At 52.8% G+C, this 21,031-nt stretch overlaps 1 protein-coding gene across 3 annotated transcripts in view; it reads left to right on the forward strand.

Moving 5' to 3' along the window:
* aldh1l1 (aldehyde dehydrogenase 1 family, member L1) overlaps positions 1–21,031 on the forward strand; it is a 280,087-nt gene that overhangs the window by 178,520 nt on the left and 80,536 nt on the right. The window contains exon 1 of one of the 3 annotated variants that reach the window (XM_038812101.1): positions 12,085–12,155. The exons of 1 other annotated variant lie outside the window; for it this stretch is intronic. The gene's annotated coding sequence lies outside the window, so the exon portion shown is untranslated. Of the gene's footprint in view, positions 1–12,084; positions 12,156–21,031 lie in introns of those variants that run through there. One more of the 3 variants, XM_038812103.1, reaches the window with a different exon arrangement.

A 21,031-nucleotide genomic window follows, 5' to 3' on the forward strand; every position in this document is an offset into this window, starting at 1 on the left:
CCTATTATGGAAAATTTATTGAAAATTGGGCGTCCATCCTAGAACCCCTCCACCAGCTACGAAAAAAGGGGCAAGAATGGAAATGGTCCATCCGCCAAAACCGAGCATTTAGGGACATTAAGGAACAGCTGTCATCCGAAAATGTCCTAGAGCATTATGACCCAAGGAAGGAGTTGGTGGTCACTTGTGATGCATCCCCCTACGGGGTAGGAGCCGTCTCAGCCCATAGAGGAAGGAATGGGGAAGAACGGCCAATAGCCTATGCTTCGAGGACCTTGGCGATGGCTGAGAGGAAGTACTTCCAAATCGAGAAGGAAGGACTGGCGGTGATATTCGCAGTAAAAAAATGTCACCAGTATCTGTACGGGCGGAAATTCACCATAGTGACGGACCTTAAGCCGGTATTAGGGTTATTAAAAGAAGACAAGTCAATACCCCCGATCGCATCAGCTAGAATCCAACGCTGGGCGTTGCTACTGGCAGCGTATAGATACGTTCTGGAGCACAGACCGGGAACGCGAGTAGCAAATGCAGATGCTTTGAGCAGACTTCCCCTCCCGGACACTCCGCCGCTAATACCGAAAGTAGAGGAGACAGTAATGACTCTAAATTTTTTGGATACCCAACCAGTGTCCATACTGGACACATATTCCAACATATTCGGTTGTGGACGCAAAAAGACCCAGTTTTAGCCAAGATGAAGCATTTACTGCTAACAGGGGAACTGGAAAGACCAGTGGAGCCCCAGATGCACCCATACTGGAGCAGAAGGGACCAAATAACCGTAGATGACGGTATCCTATTATGGGGAGCCCGGGTAATCGTCCCAGCTCAGGGCCATCAGGCAATCTTAACTGAGTTACATCACGGACACCCAGGGGTGTCTAAAATGAAGATGCTAGCTCGAAGCTACGTTTGGTGGCCAGGTTTGGACACAGACATAGCAGCCTTGGTATGTCGGTGCCAGGAGTGCCAACAGGGGCAAAGAGTGCCACCAGTGGCGCCATTGCACCCGTGGGAATGGCCAGGCAGACCGTGGACCCGCCTGCATATTGACCACGCCGGGCCTTTCATGGGCTCAATGTTTTTGGTGATAGTGGGCGCCCACTCCAAATGGTTGGACGTCCACCGGGTAAACACGGCAAGCACAGCATCGACAATTGAAAAGCTCAGGGCCTCGTTTGCAACACATGGACTTCCGGAGGTATTGGTGTCAGACAATGGAACGGCATTCACAAGTGGGGAATTTGAAAAATTCCTAAAAGGAAACGGAGTCCGTCACATCAAAATGGCCCCTTACCATCCAGCGACCAACGGCCTGGCAGAGAGAGCGGTCCAGACACTAAAAGCGGGACTCAAGAAGCAGCCGGCAGCGTCAATGGACACAAAGCTCTCCCGCTGGCTGTTTGATTACAGGACCACACCGCATTCCACAACGGGCATACCGCCAGTTGAACTCTTAATGGGAAGGCGGCTGCGAACGAGGCTGAGTCTCCTTTTCCCAAATTTAACGGGGAAAGTGGAGAAACAACAGGAGGCCCAACGCAGGGGGCATGATAATAGTCGGCAGCAGAGACATTTCCAGGTGGGGGCACCGGTTTGGGTCAAGAATTATGGGAATGGACCAACGTAGGTCAAAGGCACGGCAGAGTCCCAAACAAGGCCCATATCCTATGAGGTTTCAATAGGAGGTAAGGTGCTGAAGAAACACCTAGACCAAATAAGGGCAGCGGAACCACACCTGGAAGCAGGCGAAGCAGGACCGCCTCAAGCTGGGATAGCCCAGACGGAAAGGATACCCACACCCCAGCCCCGAGCAATTTCTCCAGACCCCGTCATCCAGTCGTCAGAGCCGGAGATGGACACGCTCGACGAGGCCGCCATGACACCTCTCCCCAAGGAGGAGGAAGAACAACTTCAAAGGAGGTCGTCAAGAAAAAGTCGGGCACCTATAAGGTACACCCCACCCATGTCGGAGAACGACCCGGCGGACGACACAGAGGTGACAGACCCGGACATGAGGAGCAGGAAGAAGCTCAGAGGAATGCCAGCTGGCAGGAATTCCTCGGACCTTGGGGGGGGGGGTGTAATGACCTCCAATTAGCTTTATTGGTTGGCCAATTGGAGTATGAGCTCCCTCAATGATAGCTCATTGAGGGGGCCATATAAGCACCTGTGTAGGCTTTGTGATCCAGTCTTAAGTTGACTGGAATGCTAGCAGCACTGTTTGTAGCTGCTCTTGTATATAGTGATTGGAAATAAATATTGGTGTGGTGACGGGACTCCTGCCTCCTGTGAATTATTACATAAATATTTTATTCTATGCATTAAAAGTTCAGCTACAGATTCCTGTGAATTTGTTCAGTAGCTTAAACAAAGTTAGGAGTCAGGTTTCACTCTGGGATCTGGCTTGTCCATTGAGTAAAGTTAAGGAGATTGACAGATTTTTAATGAGTAATGGGTTAAAGGGTTATGGAGAATGGGCAGGATGGTGGAGTTGAGGCCAAGATGCGAACAGCTATGATCGTATGGAATGGTGGAACGGGACCGAGGGGCTGAATTGCCCACTCCAGCTCCTAGTCCGTATGTAACACCAGTTGCAATCATAACAGAGCAGAGTCTAGTCTCTTTGATCATTTAACTCCTCTATCAGGTTGTACAGATACTGCACACCTCTACAGTAAGGAGACCAACCTCTTGAGCCAATCAGGGTCGCTACGATATTTTACGGTGGCAATGAAAACTTTAGGCCTTGCTCTGAACCTTTTCCTAAAGTTTAGTTGCCCACAAATGAAGTACATCAAAAACCAAGTATAAAAGTTGGGAAGTTGTGTGAGAGTGGGAATTCTCTGGCTAGTTCCAGATGAGTAATCTCAGATTGAAATCCAGTTTGATTTTTTGAATTTAACGTGGAAATTTAAAAACTTAAAAATTGCAAGTTAGTCGACACTTAACAGAAACTGGCAGTTATCAGTCAATTACCAATTCATTGTCAGTGATCACCTCACTAGGGGCTATCACTGTAAACAGGATGCTGAGTTGAACGTTTGAGTAACATGGATGTGGCTGTGATATGTAACGGTAAACATAAAGAGAGAGGCTGATAACACCCTTAAACTGTCATTAGTTAAAGAGAGCCAGATTTCAGAGGGATGGCAGCGCAGTGCACTGCAGTTGGAGCATGTGGAGGTTACCGAGGCTTTGTGAGAATGAGCGAGTCTGACAAGCGATAGGCTATTATCCTGAGGATAAGTTCACAATCAGAGCTGACATGATCGACTGGTGGAGCTGGCTCGATAGCTGGAATGATGACTCCTGCTCCTATTCCCAATAATCCCGCGATCTTCACACCGACGGCAGCACTGAGGCTGGGAGATCTTCTCTTGTTCATGTTGGGGGACGGATGTCAAGGGAAGTGCCCGAGTACAGCTGTCCTCTTCTCTCCCTCATCATCCATAAACTTTAAATGAAGACAGTTGTGATGCTCCAGGACTGAAGGAATGTGCACGATTCACCACCTTCCCATTGCCAAATATTGTTCCTGTATAACCCAGTAAGAAGTCTTCCAACGCCAGGTTAAAGTCCAACAGGTTTGTTTCAAACACTAGCTTTCGGAGCACTGCTCCTTCCTCAGGTGAAATGTATAACCCAGTGTAGGTATATTGGGCTGAATGGCCTCTTTCTGTGCTGCATCTTTCTATAAGGTTTTGAGTGAGCCACACGATCGGTTTTGGCTCCACACGGGATGGGTGATGTAGAAAGCTAGAACATTAGAATTCGGAGCAGAAGGAGGCCTTTCACCCTCTCGAGCCAACTTTGCTGTTCAATAAGATCATGGCTGATCTTTTTTTTTAATAAACATTTTATTGAGGTATTTTTGGTATAGAAATGACAACAAAATAGACAAGATACAAGAAACTGTAAACATAGTGCAAACACCGTTTTACCTCTTGTAAAGGTCCCAACCTTATTGACTCCTTACTCTAACCTAAACTAGTTTGCAGATGATACAAAGATTGGTGGAGTTGCAGATAGCGAGGAGGACTGTCAGAGAATACAGCAAAATATAGATAGATTGGAGAGTTGGGCAGAGAAATGGCAGGTGGAGTTCAATCCAGGCAAATGCGAGGTGATGCATTTTGGAAGATCCAATTCAAAGCGGACTATATGGTCAATGGAAGGGTCTTGGGGAAAATTGATGTACAGAGAGACCTGGGAGTTCAGGTCCGCTGCACCCTGAAGGTGGCAACGCAGGTTGATAGAGTGGTCAAGAAGGCATACAGCATGCTTGCCTTCATCGGACGGGGTATTGAGTACAAGAGTCGGCAGGTCATGTTACAGTTGTATAGGACTTTGGTTAGGCCACATTTGGAATACTGCGTGCAGTTCTGGTCGCCACATTACCAGAAAGATGTGGATGCTTTGGAGAGGGTGCAGAGGAGAGGGTGCAGAGGAGGTTCACCAGGATGTTGCCTGGTATGGAGGGTGCTAGCTATGAAGAAAGGTTGAGTAGATTAGGATTGTTTTCGTTGGAAAGACGGAGGTTGAGGGGGGACCTGATTGAGGTCTACAAAATTATGAGAGGTATGGACAGGGTGGATAGCAACAAGCTTTTTCCAAGAGTGGGGGTGTCAGTTACAAGGGGTCATGATTTCAAGGTGAGAGGGGGAAAGTTTAAGGGAGATGTGCGTGGAAAATTTTTTACGCAGAGGGTGGTGGGTGCCTGGAATGCTTTGCCAGCGGAGGTGGTACAGGCGGGCACGATAAGATGAGATGCATCTAGACAGGTATATGAACGGGCAGGGAGCAGAGGGAAGTAGATCCTTAGAAAATAGGCGACAGGTTTAGAACATAGAACATAGAACAGTACAGTACAGCACAGAACAGGCCCTTCGGCCCTCGATGTTGTGCCGAGCAATGATCACCCTACTTAAACCCACGTAACCCGTATACCCGTAACCCAACAATCCCTCCATTAACCTTACACTACGGGCAATTTAGCATGGCCAATCCACCTAACCCGCACATCTTTGGACTGTGGGAGGAAACCGGAGCACCCGGAGGAAACCCACGCACACACGGGGAGGACGTGCAGACTCCACACAGACAGTGACCCAGCCGGGAATCGAACCTGGGACCCTGGAGCTGTGAAGCATTGATGCTAACCACCATGCTACCGTGAGGCCCGGTGATACAAAGATTGGTGGAGTTGCAGATTTTATCCTTTTTTCCTTTATCCCATTTATCCTTTAGATAAAGGATCTGGATCGGCACAGGCTGGGAGGGCCGAAGGACCTGTTCCTGTGCTGTAATTTTCTTTGTTCTTTGTAGTCGCCCACACCTGTCTGCTGGCGATTAATTTTCTGCAAGGTTGTCGACGAACGGTTGCCACCTCTGGGTGAATCCTAACACTGACCCTCTCAGGGCGAATGTGATTTTCTCCAAACAGAGAAAGCTAGCCATGTCCGATAGCCAGGTCTCCGACTTCGGGGGCTTTGAGTCCCTCCAAGCTAATAGTATCCGTCTCCAGGCTACCAGGGAAGCAAAGGCCAGAATGTCTGCCTTTCTCCTCCTGGATTCCCGAGTCTTCCAACACCCTGAAAATCGCCACCTCTGGACTCAGTGCCACCCTTGTTTTTAACACCGTGAACATGACGTCTGTAAACCCCTGCCAAAATCCCCTAAGCTTTGGGCATGTCCAAAACATATGGACATGGTTCGCTGGTCCTCCCGCACATTTTGCACACCTGTCCTCCACCCCAAAGAATCTGCTCATCCGGGCCACTGTCATGTGAGCCTTGGCCACAACCTTAAATTGTATCAGGCTGAGCCTGGCACATGTTGCAGACTCATTGACTCTACTCAACGTGTCCGCCAATAGACTATCCTCCATCGCACCTCCCAGCTCCTCCTCCCACTTGCGCTTCAGCTCTTCGGTCTGTGTCTCCTCCGACCCCATAAGCTCCTTATAGATGTTCGAAACGCTCCCTTCCCGACCCACTCTCTGGAAACTACCCTGTCCTGAATCCCCCTTAGCGGTAGGAGCGGGAAGGTTGACACCTGTTTACGTAGGAAGTCCCGCACCTGCAAGTATCTAAATTTGTTTCCCCTCCCAACCCAAACTTTTCCTCCAGCGCCCTCATACTCGGAAAGCTCTCCTCTATAAACATATCCCCCATCCTCTCAATCCCTGCTCTCCGCCATACCCGGAACCCCCCCATCCATACTCCCCGGGGCAAATCGGTGGTTATCACAATTTGGGGCCCTGAATGATGCTTCCTCTGCTCCACATGCCGTCTCCACTGGCCCCAAACTCTCAGAGCCGCCACCACCACGGGGCTGGTGGAGTACCGCGCCGGCAGGAGCGGCAGAGGCGAAGTTACCAACACCCCCAGATTGGTGCCCTTACACGAAGCCGCCTCCATACGCACCAATGCCGACCCTTCCCCCACCACCCACTTCCTGATCCTGGCTGTATTCGCCACCCAGTAATAATTATTATAATTTGACAGCGCCAGCGAGCCCTCTCCCCGACTCCGCTCCTGTATTACCTTCCTTACCAGCGGGGTCTTGCCCGCCCAGACGAATCCCGTGATCACCCCGTTGACCCACTTAAAAAAGGACCGCGGAATAAAAATGGGGAGACATTGAAATACAAATAGAAGCCTAGGGAGGACCGTCATTTTCACCGTTTGTTCCCTCCCGGCCAGCGACAACGGGAGCGCATCCCAGCTCCGGAAATCATCCTTCATTTGGTCCACCAGCCGAGCCAGATTCAATTTATGCAGCCAGTCCCATTCCCACTCCACCTGGATGCCCAGGTACATAAAGCTTCGCTATACTAACCTAAATGGCAGCTCTCCCAGTCGCCTCTCCTGTCCCCTCACCTGAACCACAAACATCTTGCTCTTATCCATGTTTAGCTTATACCCCAAAAGCCGGCCAAATTCCCCTAAAATCTTCATGATTTCCTCCATCCCCTCTACTGGGTCCGAACCGTACAGAAGCAGATCATCCACATAAAGCGAAACCCTGTGCTCCACCCCCCCCCCCCCCCCCCCCCCCCCTCCCCCCAGGACCAGTCCCCTCCAGCCCCTTGAAGCTCTGAGCAATTGCCAGCGGCTCTATAGCCGGCGCAAACAACAGTGGGGAGAGGGCATCCCTGTCTCGTCCCCCCGGTGCAGTCTAAAATAGTCCAATGTTGTCCTGTCCATCCGTCCGCTTGCCACAGGAGCCTGATACAGCCATCTGACCCAGTCAATAAAGCCCCGCCCAAATCTGAACAGTCCCAGCACCTCCCACAGATAATCCCATTCTACCCGATCAAAAGCCTTCTCTGCGTCCATTGTGATCACTACCTCCACCTCCCTACCTTCCGGGGGCATCATGATTACATTTAACAACCTTCTTACATTGGCCACCAACTGCCCACCCTTAACAAATCCCGTCTGGTCCTCCCCAATAACGTCCCAAACACAATCCTTAATCCGGGAGGACAAGATTTTGGCCAGCGGTTTGGCATCCACATTGAACACAGATATCGGCCTGTGGGACCCACACAGCTGCGTGTTCTTGTCCCGCTTCAGAATCAGCGGAATCGTGGCCTGTGACATTGTCGGGGGCAGCTCCCCTCTCTCCCTTGCCTCATTGAACATCCTCATCAACACTGGCCCCAATATCCTAGAGAACGTTTTATAAAACTCCACTGGGTACCCGTCCGGCCCCGGGGCCTTACCCGCCTACATGGCCTTCAGACCCTCCACTATCTCTTCCAGCCCGATCGGGGCCCCCAGCCCTTCTACCCGCTCCCTGTCCACCGTTGGGAAATTCAGCCCCTCCAAGAATTGCCTCACCCCCTCCGGCCCCGGAGGGGTTTCCGATCTGTAACAGCCTGCTGTAGAAATCCCTAAACGCCTTATTCACCCTGACCGAATCACCAACCAGGTTCCCCTCACTGTCCTTTACTTACCCTATCTTCCTGGCTGCCTCCCTCTTTCTAAGCTGCTGTGCAAGCATTCTGCTGGCCTTCTCTCCATGTTCATAAATCACCCCCCTCGCCTTTCTCAGCTGCTCCACCGCCCTCCCTGTGGTCAGCAAGCTAAACTCCGCCTGCAGCCTCCGCCATTCCCTCAGGAGCCCTGCCTCTGGGGTCTCCGCATACCTCCTATCAATCTGTAATATCTCTTTTACCAATCTGTCCATCTCTGTTCTATCAACCTTCTCCCTATGAGCCCGGATCGGGATCATTTCCCCCCTGACCACCGCCTTCAGTGCTTCCCAAACCACTGCTGCCGAAGTTTCCCCCGTGTCGTTGACCTGCAGGAAGTTCTGAATACAATTCCTCAGCCGCTCGTACATCCCTTTGTCAGCCAAAAGTCCCACATCTAACCTCCAGTGTGGGCGCTGGTTACTGTCTTTACTAACCTGCAGGTCAACCTAGTGTGGAGCATGGTCTGAGATTGCAATCGCCGATTACCCCGTGTCCAGCACCCCAGCCAGCAAGGCCCTGCTCAAAATAAAGAAATCAAGCCGGGGGTACACTTTATGCACGTGTGAATAGAAGGAGAACTCCTTCACCCTCGGCTGCCCGAAGCTCCATGGGTCCACCCCCTCCCATCTGCTCCATGAACCCTTTTAGTTCCTTTGCCATTGCTGGCACCCAGCCCGTTTCCGAGCTTGACCGGTCCAAGCCAGGGTCACTAACTGTATTGAAGTCCCCTCCCATGACCAACCTGTGCGAGTCCAGGTCCGGTATCTTCCCCAGCATCCTCTTTATAAACTCCACATCATCCCAATTTGGCGCATACACATTTACTAATACCACCTGCGCCCCCTCCAGTTTCCCACTGACCATAATGTACCGACCTCCCACATCCGAGACTATTCTACCCGCCTCAAACACCACCCGCTTATTGATCAGGATCGCGACCCCTCTAGTCTTTGAATCTAGTCCCGAGTGAAAGACCTGACTGACCCAGCCTTTCCTCAATCTAACCTGGTCCATTACCTTAAGGTGCGCCTCCTGCAACATCACCACGTCCGCCTTCAATCCCCTAAGATGCACGAACACACGTGCCCTTTTACCGGCCCATTTAACCCTTGAACATTCCAGGTGATCAGTCTAGTTGGGGGCTCTTGCACACCCCCCTCCCCGCCGATCAGTCATCCCCTTTTTTAGGCCCACCACCAGCCCGTGGTCCTCGCCTCAACCGGTCCATCCCCAGGCAGCCCGTGACCTCCTCTTTGTCCCTCAGCCCAAGTCTCTCCCTCGCCAGCAGAACATTCACCCCCCTCTACCCCCTAGCAATAACACCCTGTAACCCAATCCCTTTCCTAAACCAAACATATCCACCCCCCCCCCCCCCCCCCACTGTGCATCCGAGAGCTCACTCACCCAGCTAGCTTGGTGGCCCCCATTCCCGGTGCCGGATAGTCTCCCACCTATTGTTCCCCCCACCCTCGCCCCGCTCATACAAACAAACTCCAACATCAAACAATCCCCACACAATTACCCAACAGAAAAACACCAAGATCTAAACTAGCACTCCACCATCCCCCAACAGTGCAAATGAAAACATAAACTCACCCAGCCCCACTGATGGTTCAAGGCAAAACGAGAAACTTTTTACAAAAACAGTGAAACAAAACAGAGAAAACGAAACACGAACATTGCCGCCAAGTTCAAAAGTTCTCAGTTCTTCGTCAGTCCTTTCTTTTACGCAAAGTCCAACGCGTCCTCAGCGACTCGCAGTAAAAGTGCTGATCCTCATGCGTGACCCAGAGACGGGCTGGGTATAATAGTCCAAACTTCACCTTTTCCTTGAAAAGGATCGCCCTGATCTGATTGAATCCTGCTCTCCTCCTGGCCACCTCCATAATCAGGTCTTGGTAAACCCGCAGGATGCTATTGTCCCACTTACAGCTCCGTGTCTGCTTGGCCCACTGCAGAATACGCTCCTTATCCGTGAACCTGTGGAATCTCACTGCCATAGCCCTCGGGGGGGAGGGGGGGTGGGGTGGTGGTGTGTCTCCCATTCGTGGCTTCTTTGTGAGTGCTCTGTGAGCTCTGTCCACCTCCAAGGGTCGGGAGAATGCCCCAGCACCCAGCAGCTTCACAAACATGTCTGCGATGTATACCCCAACATCCATTCCCTCGGACCTCTCCGGGAGCTCGACAATTCTTAGGTTCTGCCGGCGGGACCTACTCTCTAGGTCCTCCACCTTCTCCAGAAGCTTCTTTTGCTGATCCCTCAGTATCCCCACCTCCAGCTCCACCACGGTCTGATACTCCTCCCGCTCAGCCAGCGCCTTCTCCACCTGGATTGCCCAATCCTGGGCATCCAACCTGAGCTGCAGCCGCTCAATCGACTCTTTTATCGGGTCCAAGTAGTGCCGTTTCTGCGTAGCAAAGCCCTCCAGGATGACTTGCATCAGCTGCTCCATAGACTGCTGGGTTGACAAGCCCGAGGTTCGCCCCTTCCGCCATGCTGTCTTCTGTTGCAACTACAGCCCAAGTCTTCTCTGTCTTCTTATTTCTGCCCTTACGAACACGTCCTTTTCTCCATGCTGGGAATAAGGAGAGAATTGCCACTGGCACCCGTTCTACAGTTCAAGGCCATTAAAAGATTGGGGGAAAAGGTCCAAGAGCGGCAGCCACCAAATGTGCGAATTACTCCTTCATAGCCGTCGCTGGAAGGCAATGGCTGATCTTTTATCTCAACTGCACTCCCCCACCTTCCCCCCGGGTTCATTCATTCTCTGTGTTCAAAACGCTACTGATCTCAGCCTGGAACATTTCACCAATGGACCAACACCTCCCTCTGGGACAGAGAACTCCGAAGATTCATAACGCATTGAATGAAGCAAATTTTCCTCATCTTAGCCCAAAATGATTGACCCCCTTACCGTGAGGTTGTGGCCCCGGGTTAATAATAATAATCTTTATTAGTGTCTCAAGTCGGTTTACATTAACACTGCAATGGAGTTAGGGTGGATAAAAAGGAACTTGTCCTCTTAGTGGAGGGGTCAATAACCATCGGGTATAGAGTAAAGGTAATGGGCTAGAGATTTATACAATAATAATCTTTATTATCACAAGTCGGCTTACATTAACACTGCAATGAAGTTACTGTGAAAAGCCCCTAGTCGCCACATTCAGGCCCCTGTTCAGGTACACAGAGGGAGAATTCAGAATTTCCCATTCATTTACCAGCACGACTTTTGGGACTTGCGGGAGGAAACCCACGCAGACACGGGGAGAACGTGCAGACTCCGCACAGACAGTGACCCAAGCCAGGAATCGAACCTGGGACCCTGTCGTTGTGAAACAACAGTGCTAACCACTGTGCTACCGTGCCGCCCTGCCAGCCTGAGGAATTTATCCCCAGAAGAGTTTTCTGCTTTTCAGTTAGCGGCACACTGTGGTTCGCACTGCTGCCTCACAGCGACAGGGAGATGAGTTCAATTCTGGCTTTGGGTGACTGTGGAGTCTGCACGTTCTCCCCGTGTCTGTGTGGGATACCTCCGGGTGCTCCGGTTTCCCCTCTCAGTCCAAAGACGTGCAGGTTAGGTGGATTGGCCATGCGAAATTGCCCTCAATGTCCAAAAAGGTTAGGTGGGGTTACGGGGATAGGGCGGGGGAGTGGGCCTGGGGAGAATCCACTATTGGGGTTCTATGATTATTATTCTGAACTTCAGAGACAGGGGGTCCAATGGAACCTGCCCCAGCAGAGAGGGGGGGGGGGGGGGGGGGGGGGGTAGTGGACAGAACTGAAAGGAGCAACCATAGAAGTCTCCGGCACAGCCCTTGGGCTGTAAAAGCGCAGGTGTGAAAATAAAACTTGGCATTTCACATCAATTGATTTGAAAAGTAGAAAGGTTAAGATTGAACTGGCGGGTGATCCATTGTTTAAATAGTTCCGGTCTGCAGTCAGCACCAGACAGAGTGTGAAACATTCTCCCCCTTTCCCTCCATGTTCCTGGTTCAATGCCAAAGCAATCCTCTGGACAGTGCCAATATCCTGGACAGTGCCAATATCCTGGAGCAGTGCCAATATCCTGGAGCAGTGCCAATATCCTGGAGCAGTGCTGGGCTGGTACACACACACAGCGGACACAGGGTGAGGAAGACTCCGGGGCAGACAGGCTGCTTCCCAGTAAGTGTTTCTCAGAATCTTCATTCTGAGCTTCCTCAATCTTAGCAACTCTCTCCGGGTCTATCTGTTTAAACTTGCACCTTGAATCTTTACAGATAACGAGATCCGGGGAACTTCAATAAGATATTGAAACTTGAGGAGGAGAATATATTATTCTGTCGGCAGTATTCAAAACCTTCAGGATGGGGATTTGCAAAGTGGTGTTCGGGATGTTAATATTGCAAATTCAACTGGCTGCGGGGGGGGTGGGGGGGGGGGGGGGGGAGGAGGATTTCAGGACATTTTGAAAGGGACAAAGTTCAGACGAATTGGTTGTAACAGAGAGATACTGAGGTGTGGTTTTAAACTGGAAAATCCGATTTATTTGAACCTAAAGTGGTCAATTTGCCAGGTCGAGGAGCCGGGGGTGTTGTCTATTCTGTAATGTTGAGTTTGCAAAACTGCTTTCTAAACTTTTTGATATAATGAGGCAGCATCGAACCTTAGCCCAGGGTTCATTTTGACAGGAAGGATTTACTGCCCTTGGGTCCCAGTCCCAAGGTTGGGAGTTAAATGCTCGGGGTGCTTTTTAACGACAGTGCTGTACAGTTCATAACAAAGTTTTGTTGAAAAGTTAATTTCAAGTTTCCGTCCACGTTACTTTCCAGACAGTAAAATGCTGTCGCGATTTGTAAACTGAATGGATTTCAGTAAAGTTTATTTCCCTTTCGGGGGAAAGCTGCAATATTATTAAAGTTTAGTATTAATGTCCTTATTGCCCTGGGTTGAGGATTGAGCCGGGATATTAACAACTGTGCAGTGACTGACTGTGACAGGTTTCTGTGAGCCACGCACACTTGGGCTCAATCCAAGGTCAATGATTGGGAGAAAGTTTTCTAACTTTCACTCTTGACAAAGACTCCAATAGGGGCTTGTGTAATGCATGTTTCTGATTGGCTCGTGTCAATGGCTGAGGGGAGGTCCCTTTCCCTCAGCTACAGGGTCAGCACTGGTCTGAGCTTCTATCATTCCCTCCTCTTTCCACATCAGTAAGATACAATTCAGGGGCGGGTTCTCCGTTAGCCGACGGCAAAATCGGGAAATGCAATTTGGCGGAAAATAACTTCCGACAACAAAATTGCGGCAGATGCCGATTTGACACCAAATCGCGATTCTACATCACCGCGACAGTGACGTCAATGCGTTTCACTCCGCACGTAAAGTGGGCACCGTTTGCATATCACAGTCGGCCGACCCGGTATTCCTGGAGCCTCCGCGATTCTCCGCCTCCGATGGGCTGTGTCCCCGACGGCGCGGTTCGCTTGTGCTTTTAAAAATGGTGAAGCCAGCATCCTGGCTGCCGAGGGAGAGAGGGGGGGGGGGGGGGGGGGTACGCAAAGTGTCCAACATCACCACAGTTTGCTGACAGTTATGCTGCTGGCCGAGGGGCTTCTGCCAGGGCTGGGGGGAGTAGCGGGGAGTCGCGGCCTGGAGGTGGGCTGTGGGGTCAGGGTGGACAGGCAGGGAACACCATTGCTGCAGCCGGCAAGGCAGCCATGCAGCTGCGCACGCCGCTGACAGCCCACTGTGAACTTAATGCCACGGGTCATATAGCTGCCTCCCCTGGGCACCCCCCTCGGTGCCCTCTGGCCCCAGCCAACCCTTCAGCTGTGTGGGTGCGCTCCAGCACAACCAGTGCCATCCTGTTGGCTGGGATGAGTGTGTGTGGGGAGTGTAATGTGTGTGTGCGGCTGGGATGAGTGTGTGTGGGGAGTGTAATGTGTGTGTGGGCTGGGATGAGTGTGTTGGGGAGTGTAATGTGTGTGTGCGGCTGGGATGATGTGTGTGGGGAGTGTAATGTGTGTGTGCGGCTGGGATGAGTGTGTGTGGGGAGTGTAATGTGTGTGTGTGTGGCTGGGATGAGTGTTTGTGGGGAGTGTTAATGTGTGTGTGCGGCTGGGATGAGGTGTGTGTGGGGAGGTACTGTGAGTGTGGGAATGTGTGGGTGAGTGTAATGTTGTGTGTAGGCTGGGAATGAGTGTGTGTGGGGAGGTTAATGTGTGTGTGCGGCTGGGATGAGTGTGTGTGGGGAGTGTAATGTGTGTGTGTGTGGCTGGGATGAGTGTGTGTGGGGAGTGTAATGTGTGTGTGCAGGCTGGGATGGAGTGTGTGGGGAGTGTAATGTGTGTGTGTGGCTGGGATGAGTGTGTGTGGGGAGTGTAATGTGTGTGTGCGGCTGGGATGAGTGTGTGTGGGGAGTGTAATGTGTGTGTGTGTGGCTGGGATGAGTGTGTGTGGGGTGTGTAATGTGTGTGTGCGGCTGGGATGAGTGTGTGTGGGGAGTGTAATGTGAGTGTGCGGCTGGGATAAGTGTGTGTGGTGAGTGTAATGTTTGTGTGTGGCTGGGATGAGTGTGTGTGGGGAGTGTAATGTTTGTGTGTGGCTGGGATGAGTGTGTGTGGGGAGTGTAATGTGTGTGTGAGGCTGGGATGATGGTGTGTGGGGAGTGTAATGTGTGTGTGCGGCTGGGATGAGTGTGTGTGGGGAGTGTAATGTGTGTGTGGGGCTGGGATGAGTGTGTGTGGGGAGTGTAATGTGTGTGTGCAGCTGGGATGAGTGTGTGTGTGTGGGGAGTGTAATGTCTGTGTGCGGGCTGGGATGAGTGTGTGTGGGGAGTGTAATGTCTGTGTGCGGCTGGGATGAGTGTGTGTGGGGAGTGTAATGTGTGTGAGAGGCTGGGATGAGTGTGTGGGGGAGTGTAATGTGTGTGTGCAGCTGGGATGAGTGTGTGTGGGGAGTGTAATGTTTGTGTGCGGCTGGGATGAATGTGTGTGGGGAGTGTAATGTGTGTGTGCGGCTGGGATGAGTGTGTGTGGGGCGTGTAATGTGTGTGTGCGGCTGGGATGAGTGTGTGTGGGGAGTGTAATGTGTGTGTGGCTGGGATGAGTGTGTGTGGGGAGTGTAATGTGTGTGTGCGGCTGGATGAGTGTGTGTGGGGAGTGTAATGTGTGTGTGTGGGGCTGGGATGAGTGTGTGTGGGGAGTGTAATGTGTGTGTGTGGGGCTGGGATGAGTGTGTGTGGGGAGTGTAATGTGTGTGTGTGGGGCTGGGATGAGTGTGTGTGGGGAGTGTAATGTGTGTGGGGGCTGGGATGAGTGTGTGTGGGGAGTGTAATGTGTGTGTGGGGCTGGGATGAGTGTGTGTGGGGAGTGTAATGTGTGTGTGTGGGGCTGGGATGAGTGTGTGTGGGGAGGTGTAATGTGTATGTGCGGCTGGGATGAGTGTGTGTGGGAGTGTAATGTGTATGTGCGGCTGGGATGAGTGTGTGTGGGGAGTGTAATGTGTATGTGCGGCTGGGATGAGTGTGTGTGGGGAGTGTAATGTGTTGTGTGTGGGGCTGGGATGGTTGTGTGTGGGGAGGGTAAGGTGTGTGTGGGGGCTGGGATGGTGTGTGTGGGGAGGGTAAGGGTGTGTGTGGGGCTGGGATGGGTTGTGTGTGGGGAGTGTAATGTGTGTGTGCGGCTGGGATGAGTGTGTGTTAGGCTGGGATGGGTGTGTGAGGCTGGGATGTAATGTGTGTGTGAGGCTGGGATGAGTGTGTGAGGGGCTGGGATGAGTGTGTGGGGCTGGGATGAGTGTGTGTGGGGAGTGAATGTGTGTGTGAGGCTGGGATGAGTGTGTGTGGGGGGCGTGTGGGGAGTGTAAGTGTGTGTGGGGCTGGATGTGAGTGTGGTGGGGAGTGTAATGTGTGTGTGCGGCTGGGATGAGTGTGTTTAGGCGGGAGTGGGTGTGTGGGCTGGGAGTGTAATGTGTGTGTGAGGCTTGGATGAGTGTGTGTGGGAGTGGATATGTGTGGTGGGCTGGGATGAGTGTGTGTGGATTGTGGTGGAGCTGTAATGATGTGTGGGGGGAGTGCAGTGTGTGTGGGGAGTGTAATGTGTGTGTGCGGCTGGGATGAGTGTGTGTGGGGAGTGTAATGTGTGTGTGCGGGCTGGGATGAGTGTGTGTGGGGAGTGTAATGTGTGTGTGCGGCGGGATGAGTGTGTGTGGGGAGTGTAATGTGTGTGGGGCTGGGATTGAGTGTTGTGTGGGGAGTGTAATGTGTGTGTGGGGCTGGGATGAGTGTGTGTGGGAGTGTAATGTGTATGTGCGGCTGGGATGAGTGTGTGTGGGGGAGTGTAATGTGTGTGTGTGGGCTGGGATGAGTGTGTGTGGGGAGTGTAATGTGTATGTGCGGCTGGGATGAGTGTGTGTGTGGGGAGTGTAATGTGTGTGTGCGGCTGGGATGAGTGTAGTGTGGGGAGTGTAATGTGTGTGTGCGGCTGGGATGAGTGTGTGAGGGGAGTGTAATGTGTGTGTGGGGCTGGGATGAGTGTGTGTGGGGAGTGTAATGTGTGTGCGTGGCTGGGATGAGTGTGTGTGGGGAGTGTAATGTGTGTGTGAGGCTGGGAGGAGTGTGTGTGGGGAGTGTAATGTGTGTGTGCGGCTGGGATGAGTGTGTGTGGGGAGTGTAATGTGTGTGTGTGGGGCTGGGATGAGTGTGTGTGGGGAGTGTAATGTGTGTGTGGGGCTGGGATGAGTGTGTGTGGGGAGTGTAATGTGTGTGGGGCTGGGATGAGTGTGTGTGGGGAGTGTAATGTGTGTGTGGGGCTGGGATGAGTGTGTGTGGGGAGTGTAATGTGTGTGTGTGGGGCTGGGATGAGTGTGTGTGGGGAGTGTAATGTGTATGTGTGGGGCTGGGATGAGTGTGTGTGGGGAGTGTAATGTGTGTGTGGGCTGGGATGAGTGTGTGGGGAGTGTAATGTGTGTGGGGCTGGGATGAGTGTGCGTGGGGAGTGTAATGTGTGTGTGTGCGGCTGGGATGAGTGTGTGTGGGGAGTGTAATGTGTATGTGCGGCTGGGATGAGTGTGTGTGGGGAGTGTAAGTGTGTGTGGGGCTGGGATGAGTGTGTGTGGGGAGTGTAATGTGTGTGTGGGGGCTGGGATGAGTGTGTGTGGGGAGTGTAATGTGGTGTGTGGGGCTGGGATGAGTGTGTGTGGGGAGTGTAATGTGTGTGGGCGGCTGGGATGAGTGTGTGTGGGGAGTGTATGTGTTGTGGGGCTGGGATGAGTGTGTGTGGGGAGTGTAATGTGTGTGTGTGGCTGGGATGAGTGTGTGTTGGGGAGTGTAATGTGTGTGTGTGGCTGGGATAGTGTGTGTGGGGAGTGTAATGTGTGTGTGCGGCTGGGATGAGTGTGTGTGGGGAGTGTAATGTGTGTGTGGGGCTGGGATGAGTGTGTGTGGGGAGTGTAATGTGTGTGTGCGGCTGGGATGAGTGTGTGTGGGGAGTGTAATGTGTGTGGGGGCTGGGATGAGTGTGTGTGGGGAGTGTAATGTGTGTGTGGGGCTGGGATGAGTGTGTGTGGGAGTGTAATGTGTATGTGCGGCTGGGATGAGTGTGTGTAGGGGAGTGTAATGTGTGTGTGTGGGGCTGGGATGAGTGTGTGTGGGGAGTGTAATGTGTATGTGCGGCTGGGATGAGTGTGTGTGGGGAGTGTAATGTGTGTGTGCGGCTGGGATGAGTGTGTGTGGGGAGTGTAATGTGTGTGTGCGGCTGGGATGAGTGTGTGAGGGGAGTGTAATGTGTGTGTGGGGCTGGGATGAGTGTGTGTGGGGAGTGTAATGTGTGTGCGTGGCTGGGATGAGTGTGTGTGGGGAGTGTAATGTGTGTGTGAGGCTGGGAGGAGTGTGTGTGGGGAGTGTAATGTGTGTGTGCGCTGGGATGAGTGTGTGTGGGGAGTGTAATGTGTGTGTGTGGGCTGGGATGAGTGTGTGTGGGGAGTGTAATGTGTGTGTGCGGCTGGGATGAGTGTGTGTGGGGAGTGTAATGTGTGTGGGGCTGGGATGAGTGTGTGTGGGGAGTGTAATGTGTGTGTGGGGCTGGGATGAGTGTGGTGGGGGAGTGTAATGTGTGTGTGTGGGGCTGGGATGAGTGTGTGTGGGGAGTGTAATGTGTATGTGCGGCTGGGATGAGTGTGTGTGGGGAGTGTAATGTGTATGTGCGGCTGGGATGAGTGTGTGTGGGGAGTGTAATGTGTGTGTGCGGCTGGGATGAGTGTGTGTGGGGAGTGTAATGTGTGTGTGTGGGCTGGGATGGTGTGTGTGGGGAGGGTAAGGTGTGTGTGGGGCTGGGATGAGTGTGGTGTGGGGAGGGTAAGGTGTGTGTGGGGCTGGGATGAGGTGTGTGTGGGGAGTGTAATGTGTGTGTGCGGCTGGGATGAGTGTGTGTTAGGCTGGGATGGGTGTGTGAGGCTGGGATGTAATGTGTGTGTGAGGCTGGGATGAGTGTGTGTGGGCTGGGATGAGTGTGTGTGTGGGCTGGGATGAGTGTGTGTGGGGAGTGTAATGTGTGTGTGAGGCTGGGGAGTGTGTGTGGGGTGCAGTGTGTGTGGGGAGTGTAATGTGTGTGCGGCTGGGATGAGTGTGTGTGGGGAGTGTAATGTGTGTGTGCGGCTGGGATGAGTGTGTGTGGGGAGTGTAATGTGTGTGTGCGGCTGGGATGAGTGTGTGTGGGGATGTAATGTGTGTGGGGCTGGGATGAGTGTGTGTGGGAGTGTAAGTGTGTGTGGGGCTGGGATGAGTGTGTGTGGGAGTGTAATGTGTATGTGCGGCTGGGATGAGTGTGTGGGGAGTGTAATGTGTGTGTGTGGGGCTGGGATGAGTGTGTGTGGGGTGTAATGTGTATGTGCGGCTGGGATGAGTGTGTGTGGGGAGTGTAATGTGTGTGTGCGGCTGGGATGAGTGTGTGTGGGGAGTGTAATGTGTGTGTGCGGCTGGGATGAGTGTGTGAGGGGAGTGTAATGTGTGTGTGGGGCTGGGATGAGTGTGTGTGGGGGAGTGTAATGTGTGTGCGTGGCTGGGATGAGTGTGTGTGGGGAGTGTAATGTGTGTGTGAGGCTGGGAGGAGTGTGTGTGGGGAGTGTAATGTGTGTGTGGGGCTGGGATGAGTGTGTGTGGGGAGGGTAATGTGTGTGTGTGAGGCTGGGATGAGTGTGTGTGGGGCTGGGATGAGTGTGTGTGGGGAGTGTAATGTGTGTGTGTGTGGCTAGGATGAGTGTGTGTGGGGAGTGTAATGTGTGTGGGGCGTGTATGTGTGTGTGTGGCTGGGAGTGTAGTGTGTGTGGGGCTGGGATGAGTGTGTGTAGGGAGTGTAATGTGTGTGTGTGGGGCTGGGATGAGTGTGTGTGGGGAGTGTAATGTGTATGTGTGGGCTGGGATGAGTGTGTGTGGGGAGTGTAATGTGTGTGTGGGGCTGGGATGAGTGGTGTGGGGAGTGTAATGTGTGTGGGGCTGGGATGAGTGTGCGTGGGGAGTGTAATGTGTGTGGTGCGGCTGGGATGAGTGTGTGTGGGGAGTGTAATGTGTATGTGCGGCTGGGATGAGTGTGTGTGGGGAGTGTAATGTGTGTGTGGGGCTGGGATGAGTGTGTGTGGGGAGTGTAATGTGTGTGTGTGGGGCTGGGATGAGTGTGTGTGGGGAGTGTAATGTGTGTGTGGGCTGGGATGAGTTGTGTGGGGAGTGTAATGTGTGTGTGGGGCTGGGATGAGTGTGTGTGGGGAGTGTAATGTGTGTGGGGCTGGGATGAGTGTGTGTGGGGAGTGTAATGTGTGTGTGGGGGCTGGGATGAGTGTGTGTGGGGAGTGTAATGTGTATGTGCGGCTGGGATGAGTGTGTGTGGGGAGTGTAATGTGTGTGTGGGGCTGGGATGAGTGTGTGTGGGGAGTGTAATGTGTATGTGCGGCTGGGATGAGTGTGTGTGGGGAGTGTAATGTGTATGTGCGGCTGGGATGAGTGTGTGTGGGGAGTGTAATGTGTATGTGCGGCTGGGATCAGTGTGTGTGGGGAGTGTAATGTGTGTGTGTGGGGCTGGGATGGTGTGTGTGGGGCTGGGATGGTGGTGTGGGGAGGGTAAGGTGTGTGTGGGGCTGGGTAGGGGTGTGTGTGGGGCTGGGATGAGTGTGTGTGGGGAGTGTAATGTGTGTGTGCGGCTGGGATGAGTGTGTGTTAGGCTGGAATGGGTGTGTGTGGGGGGTGTAATGTGTGTGTGTGTGAGGCTGGGATGAGTGTGTGTGGGGGCTGGGAGGAGTGTGTGTGGGGCTGGGAATGAGTGTGTGTGGGGAGTGTAATGTGTGTGTGAGGCTGGGATGAGTGTGTGTGGGGAGTGCAGTGTGTGTGGGGAGTGTAATGTGTGTGTGCGGCTTGGGATGAGTGTGTGTGGGGAGTGTAATGTGTGTGTGCGGCTGGGATGAGGTGTGTGTGGGGAGTGTAATGTGTGTGTGTGGGGCTGGGATGAGTGTGTGTGGGGAGTGTAATGTTTGTGGCGGCTGGGATGAGTGTGTGTGGGGGAGTGTAATGTGTGTGTGGGGCTGGGATGAGTGTGTGTGGGGAGTGTAATGTGTGTGGCGGCTGGGATGAGTGTGTGTGGGGAGTGTAATGTGTGTGTGGGGCTGGGATGAGTGTGTGAGGGGAGTGTAATGTGTGTGTGGGGCTGGGATGAGTGTGTGTGGGGAGTGTAATTTGTGTGCGAGGCTGGGATGAGTGTGTGTGGGGAGTGTAATGTGTGTGTGCGGCTGGGATGAGTGGTGTGTGGGGAGGTGTAATGTGTGTGTGGCGGCTGGGATGAGTGTGTGATGGGAGTGTAATGTGTGTGTGTGGGGCTGGGATGAGTGTGTGTGGGGAGTGTAATGTGGTGTGCGAGGCTGGGATGAGTGTGTGTGGGTAGTGTAATGTGGTGTGTGGGGAGTGTAATGTGTGTGTGAGGCTGGGATGAGTGTGTGTGGGGAGTGGTAATGTGTGTGTGGGGCTGGGATGAGTGTGTGTGGGGAGTGTAATGTGTGTGTGTGGCTGGGATGAGTGT

Source organism: Scyliorhinus canicula, chromosome 11, assembly GCF_902713615.1.
Source record: "Scyliorhinus canicula chromosome 11, sScyCan1.1, whole genome shotgun sequence".
NCBI classification, from domain to species: domain Eukaryota; kingdom Metazoa; phylum Chordata; class Chondrichthyes; order Carcharhiniformes; family Scyliorhinidae; genus Scyliorhinus; species Scyliorhinus canicula.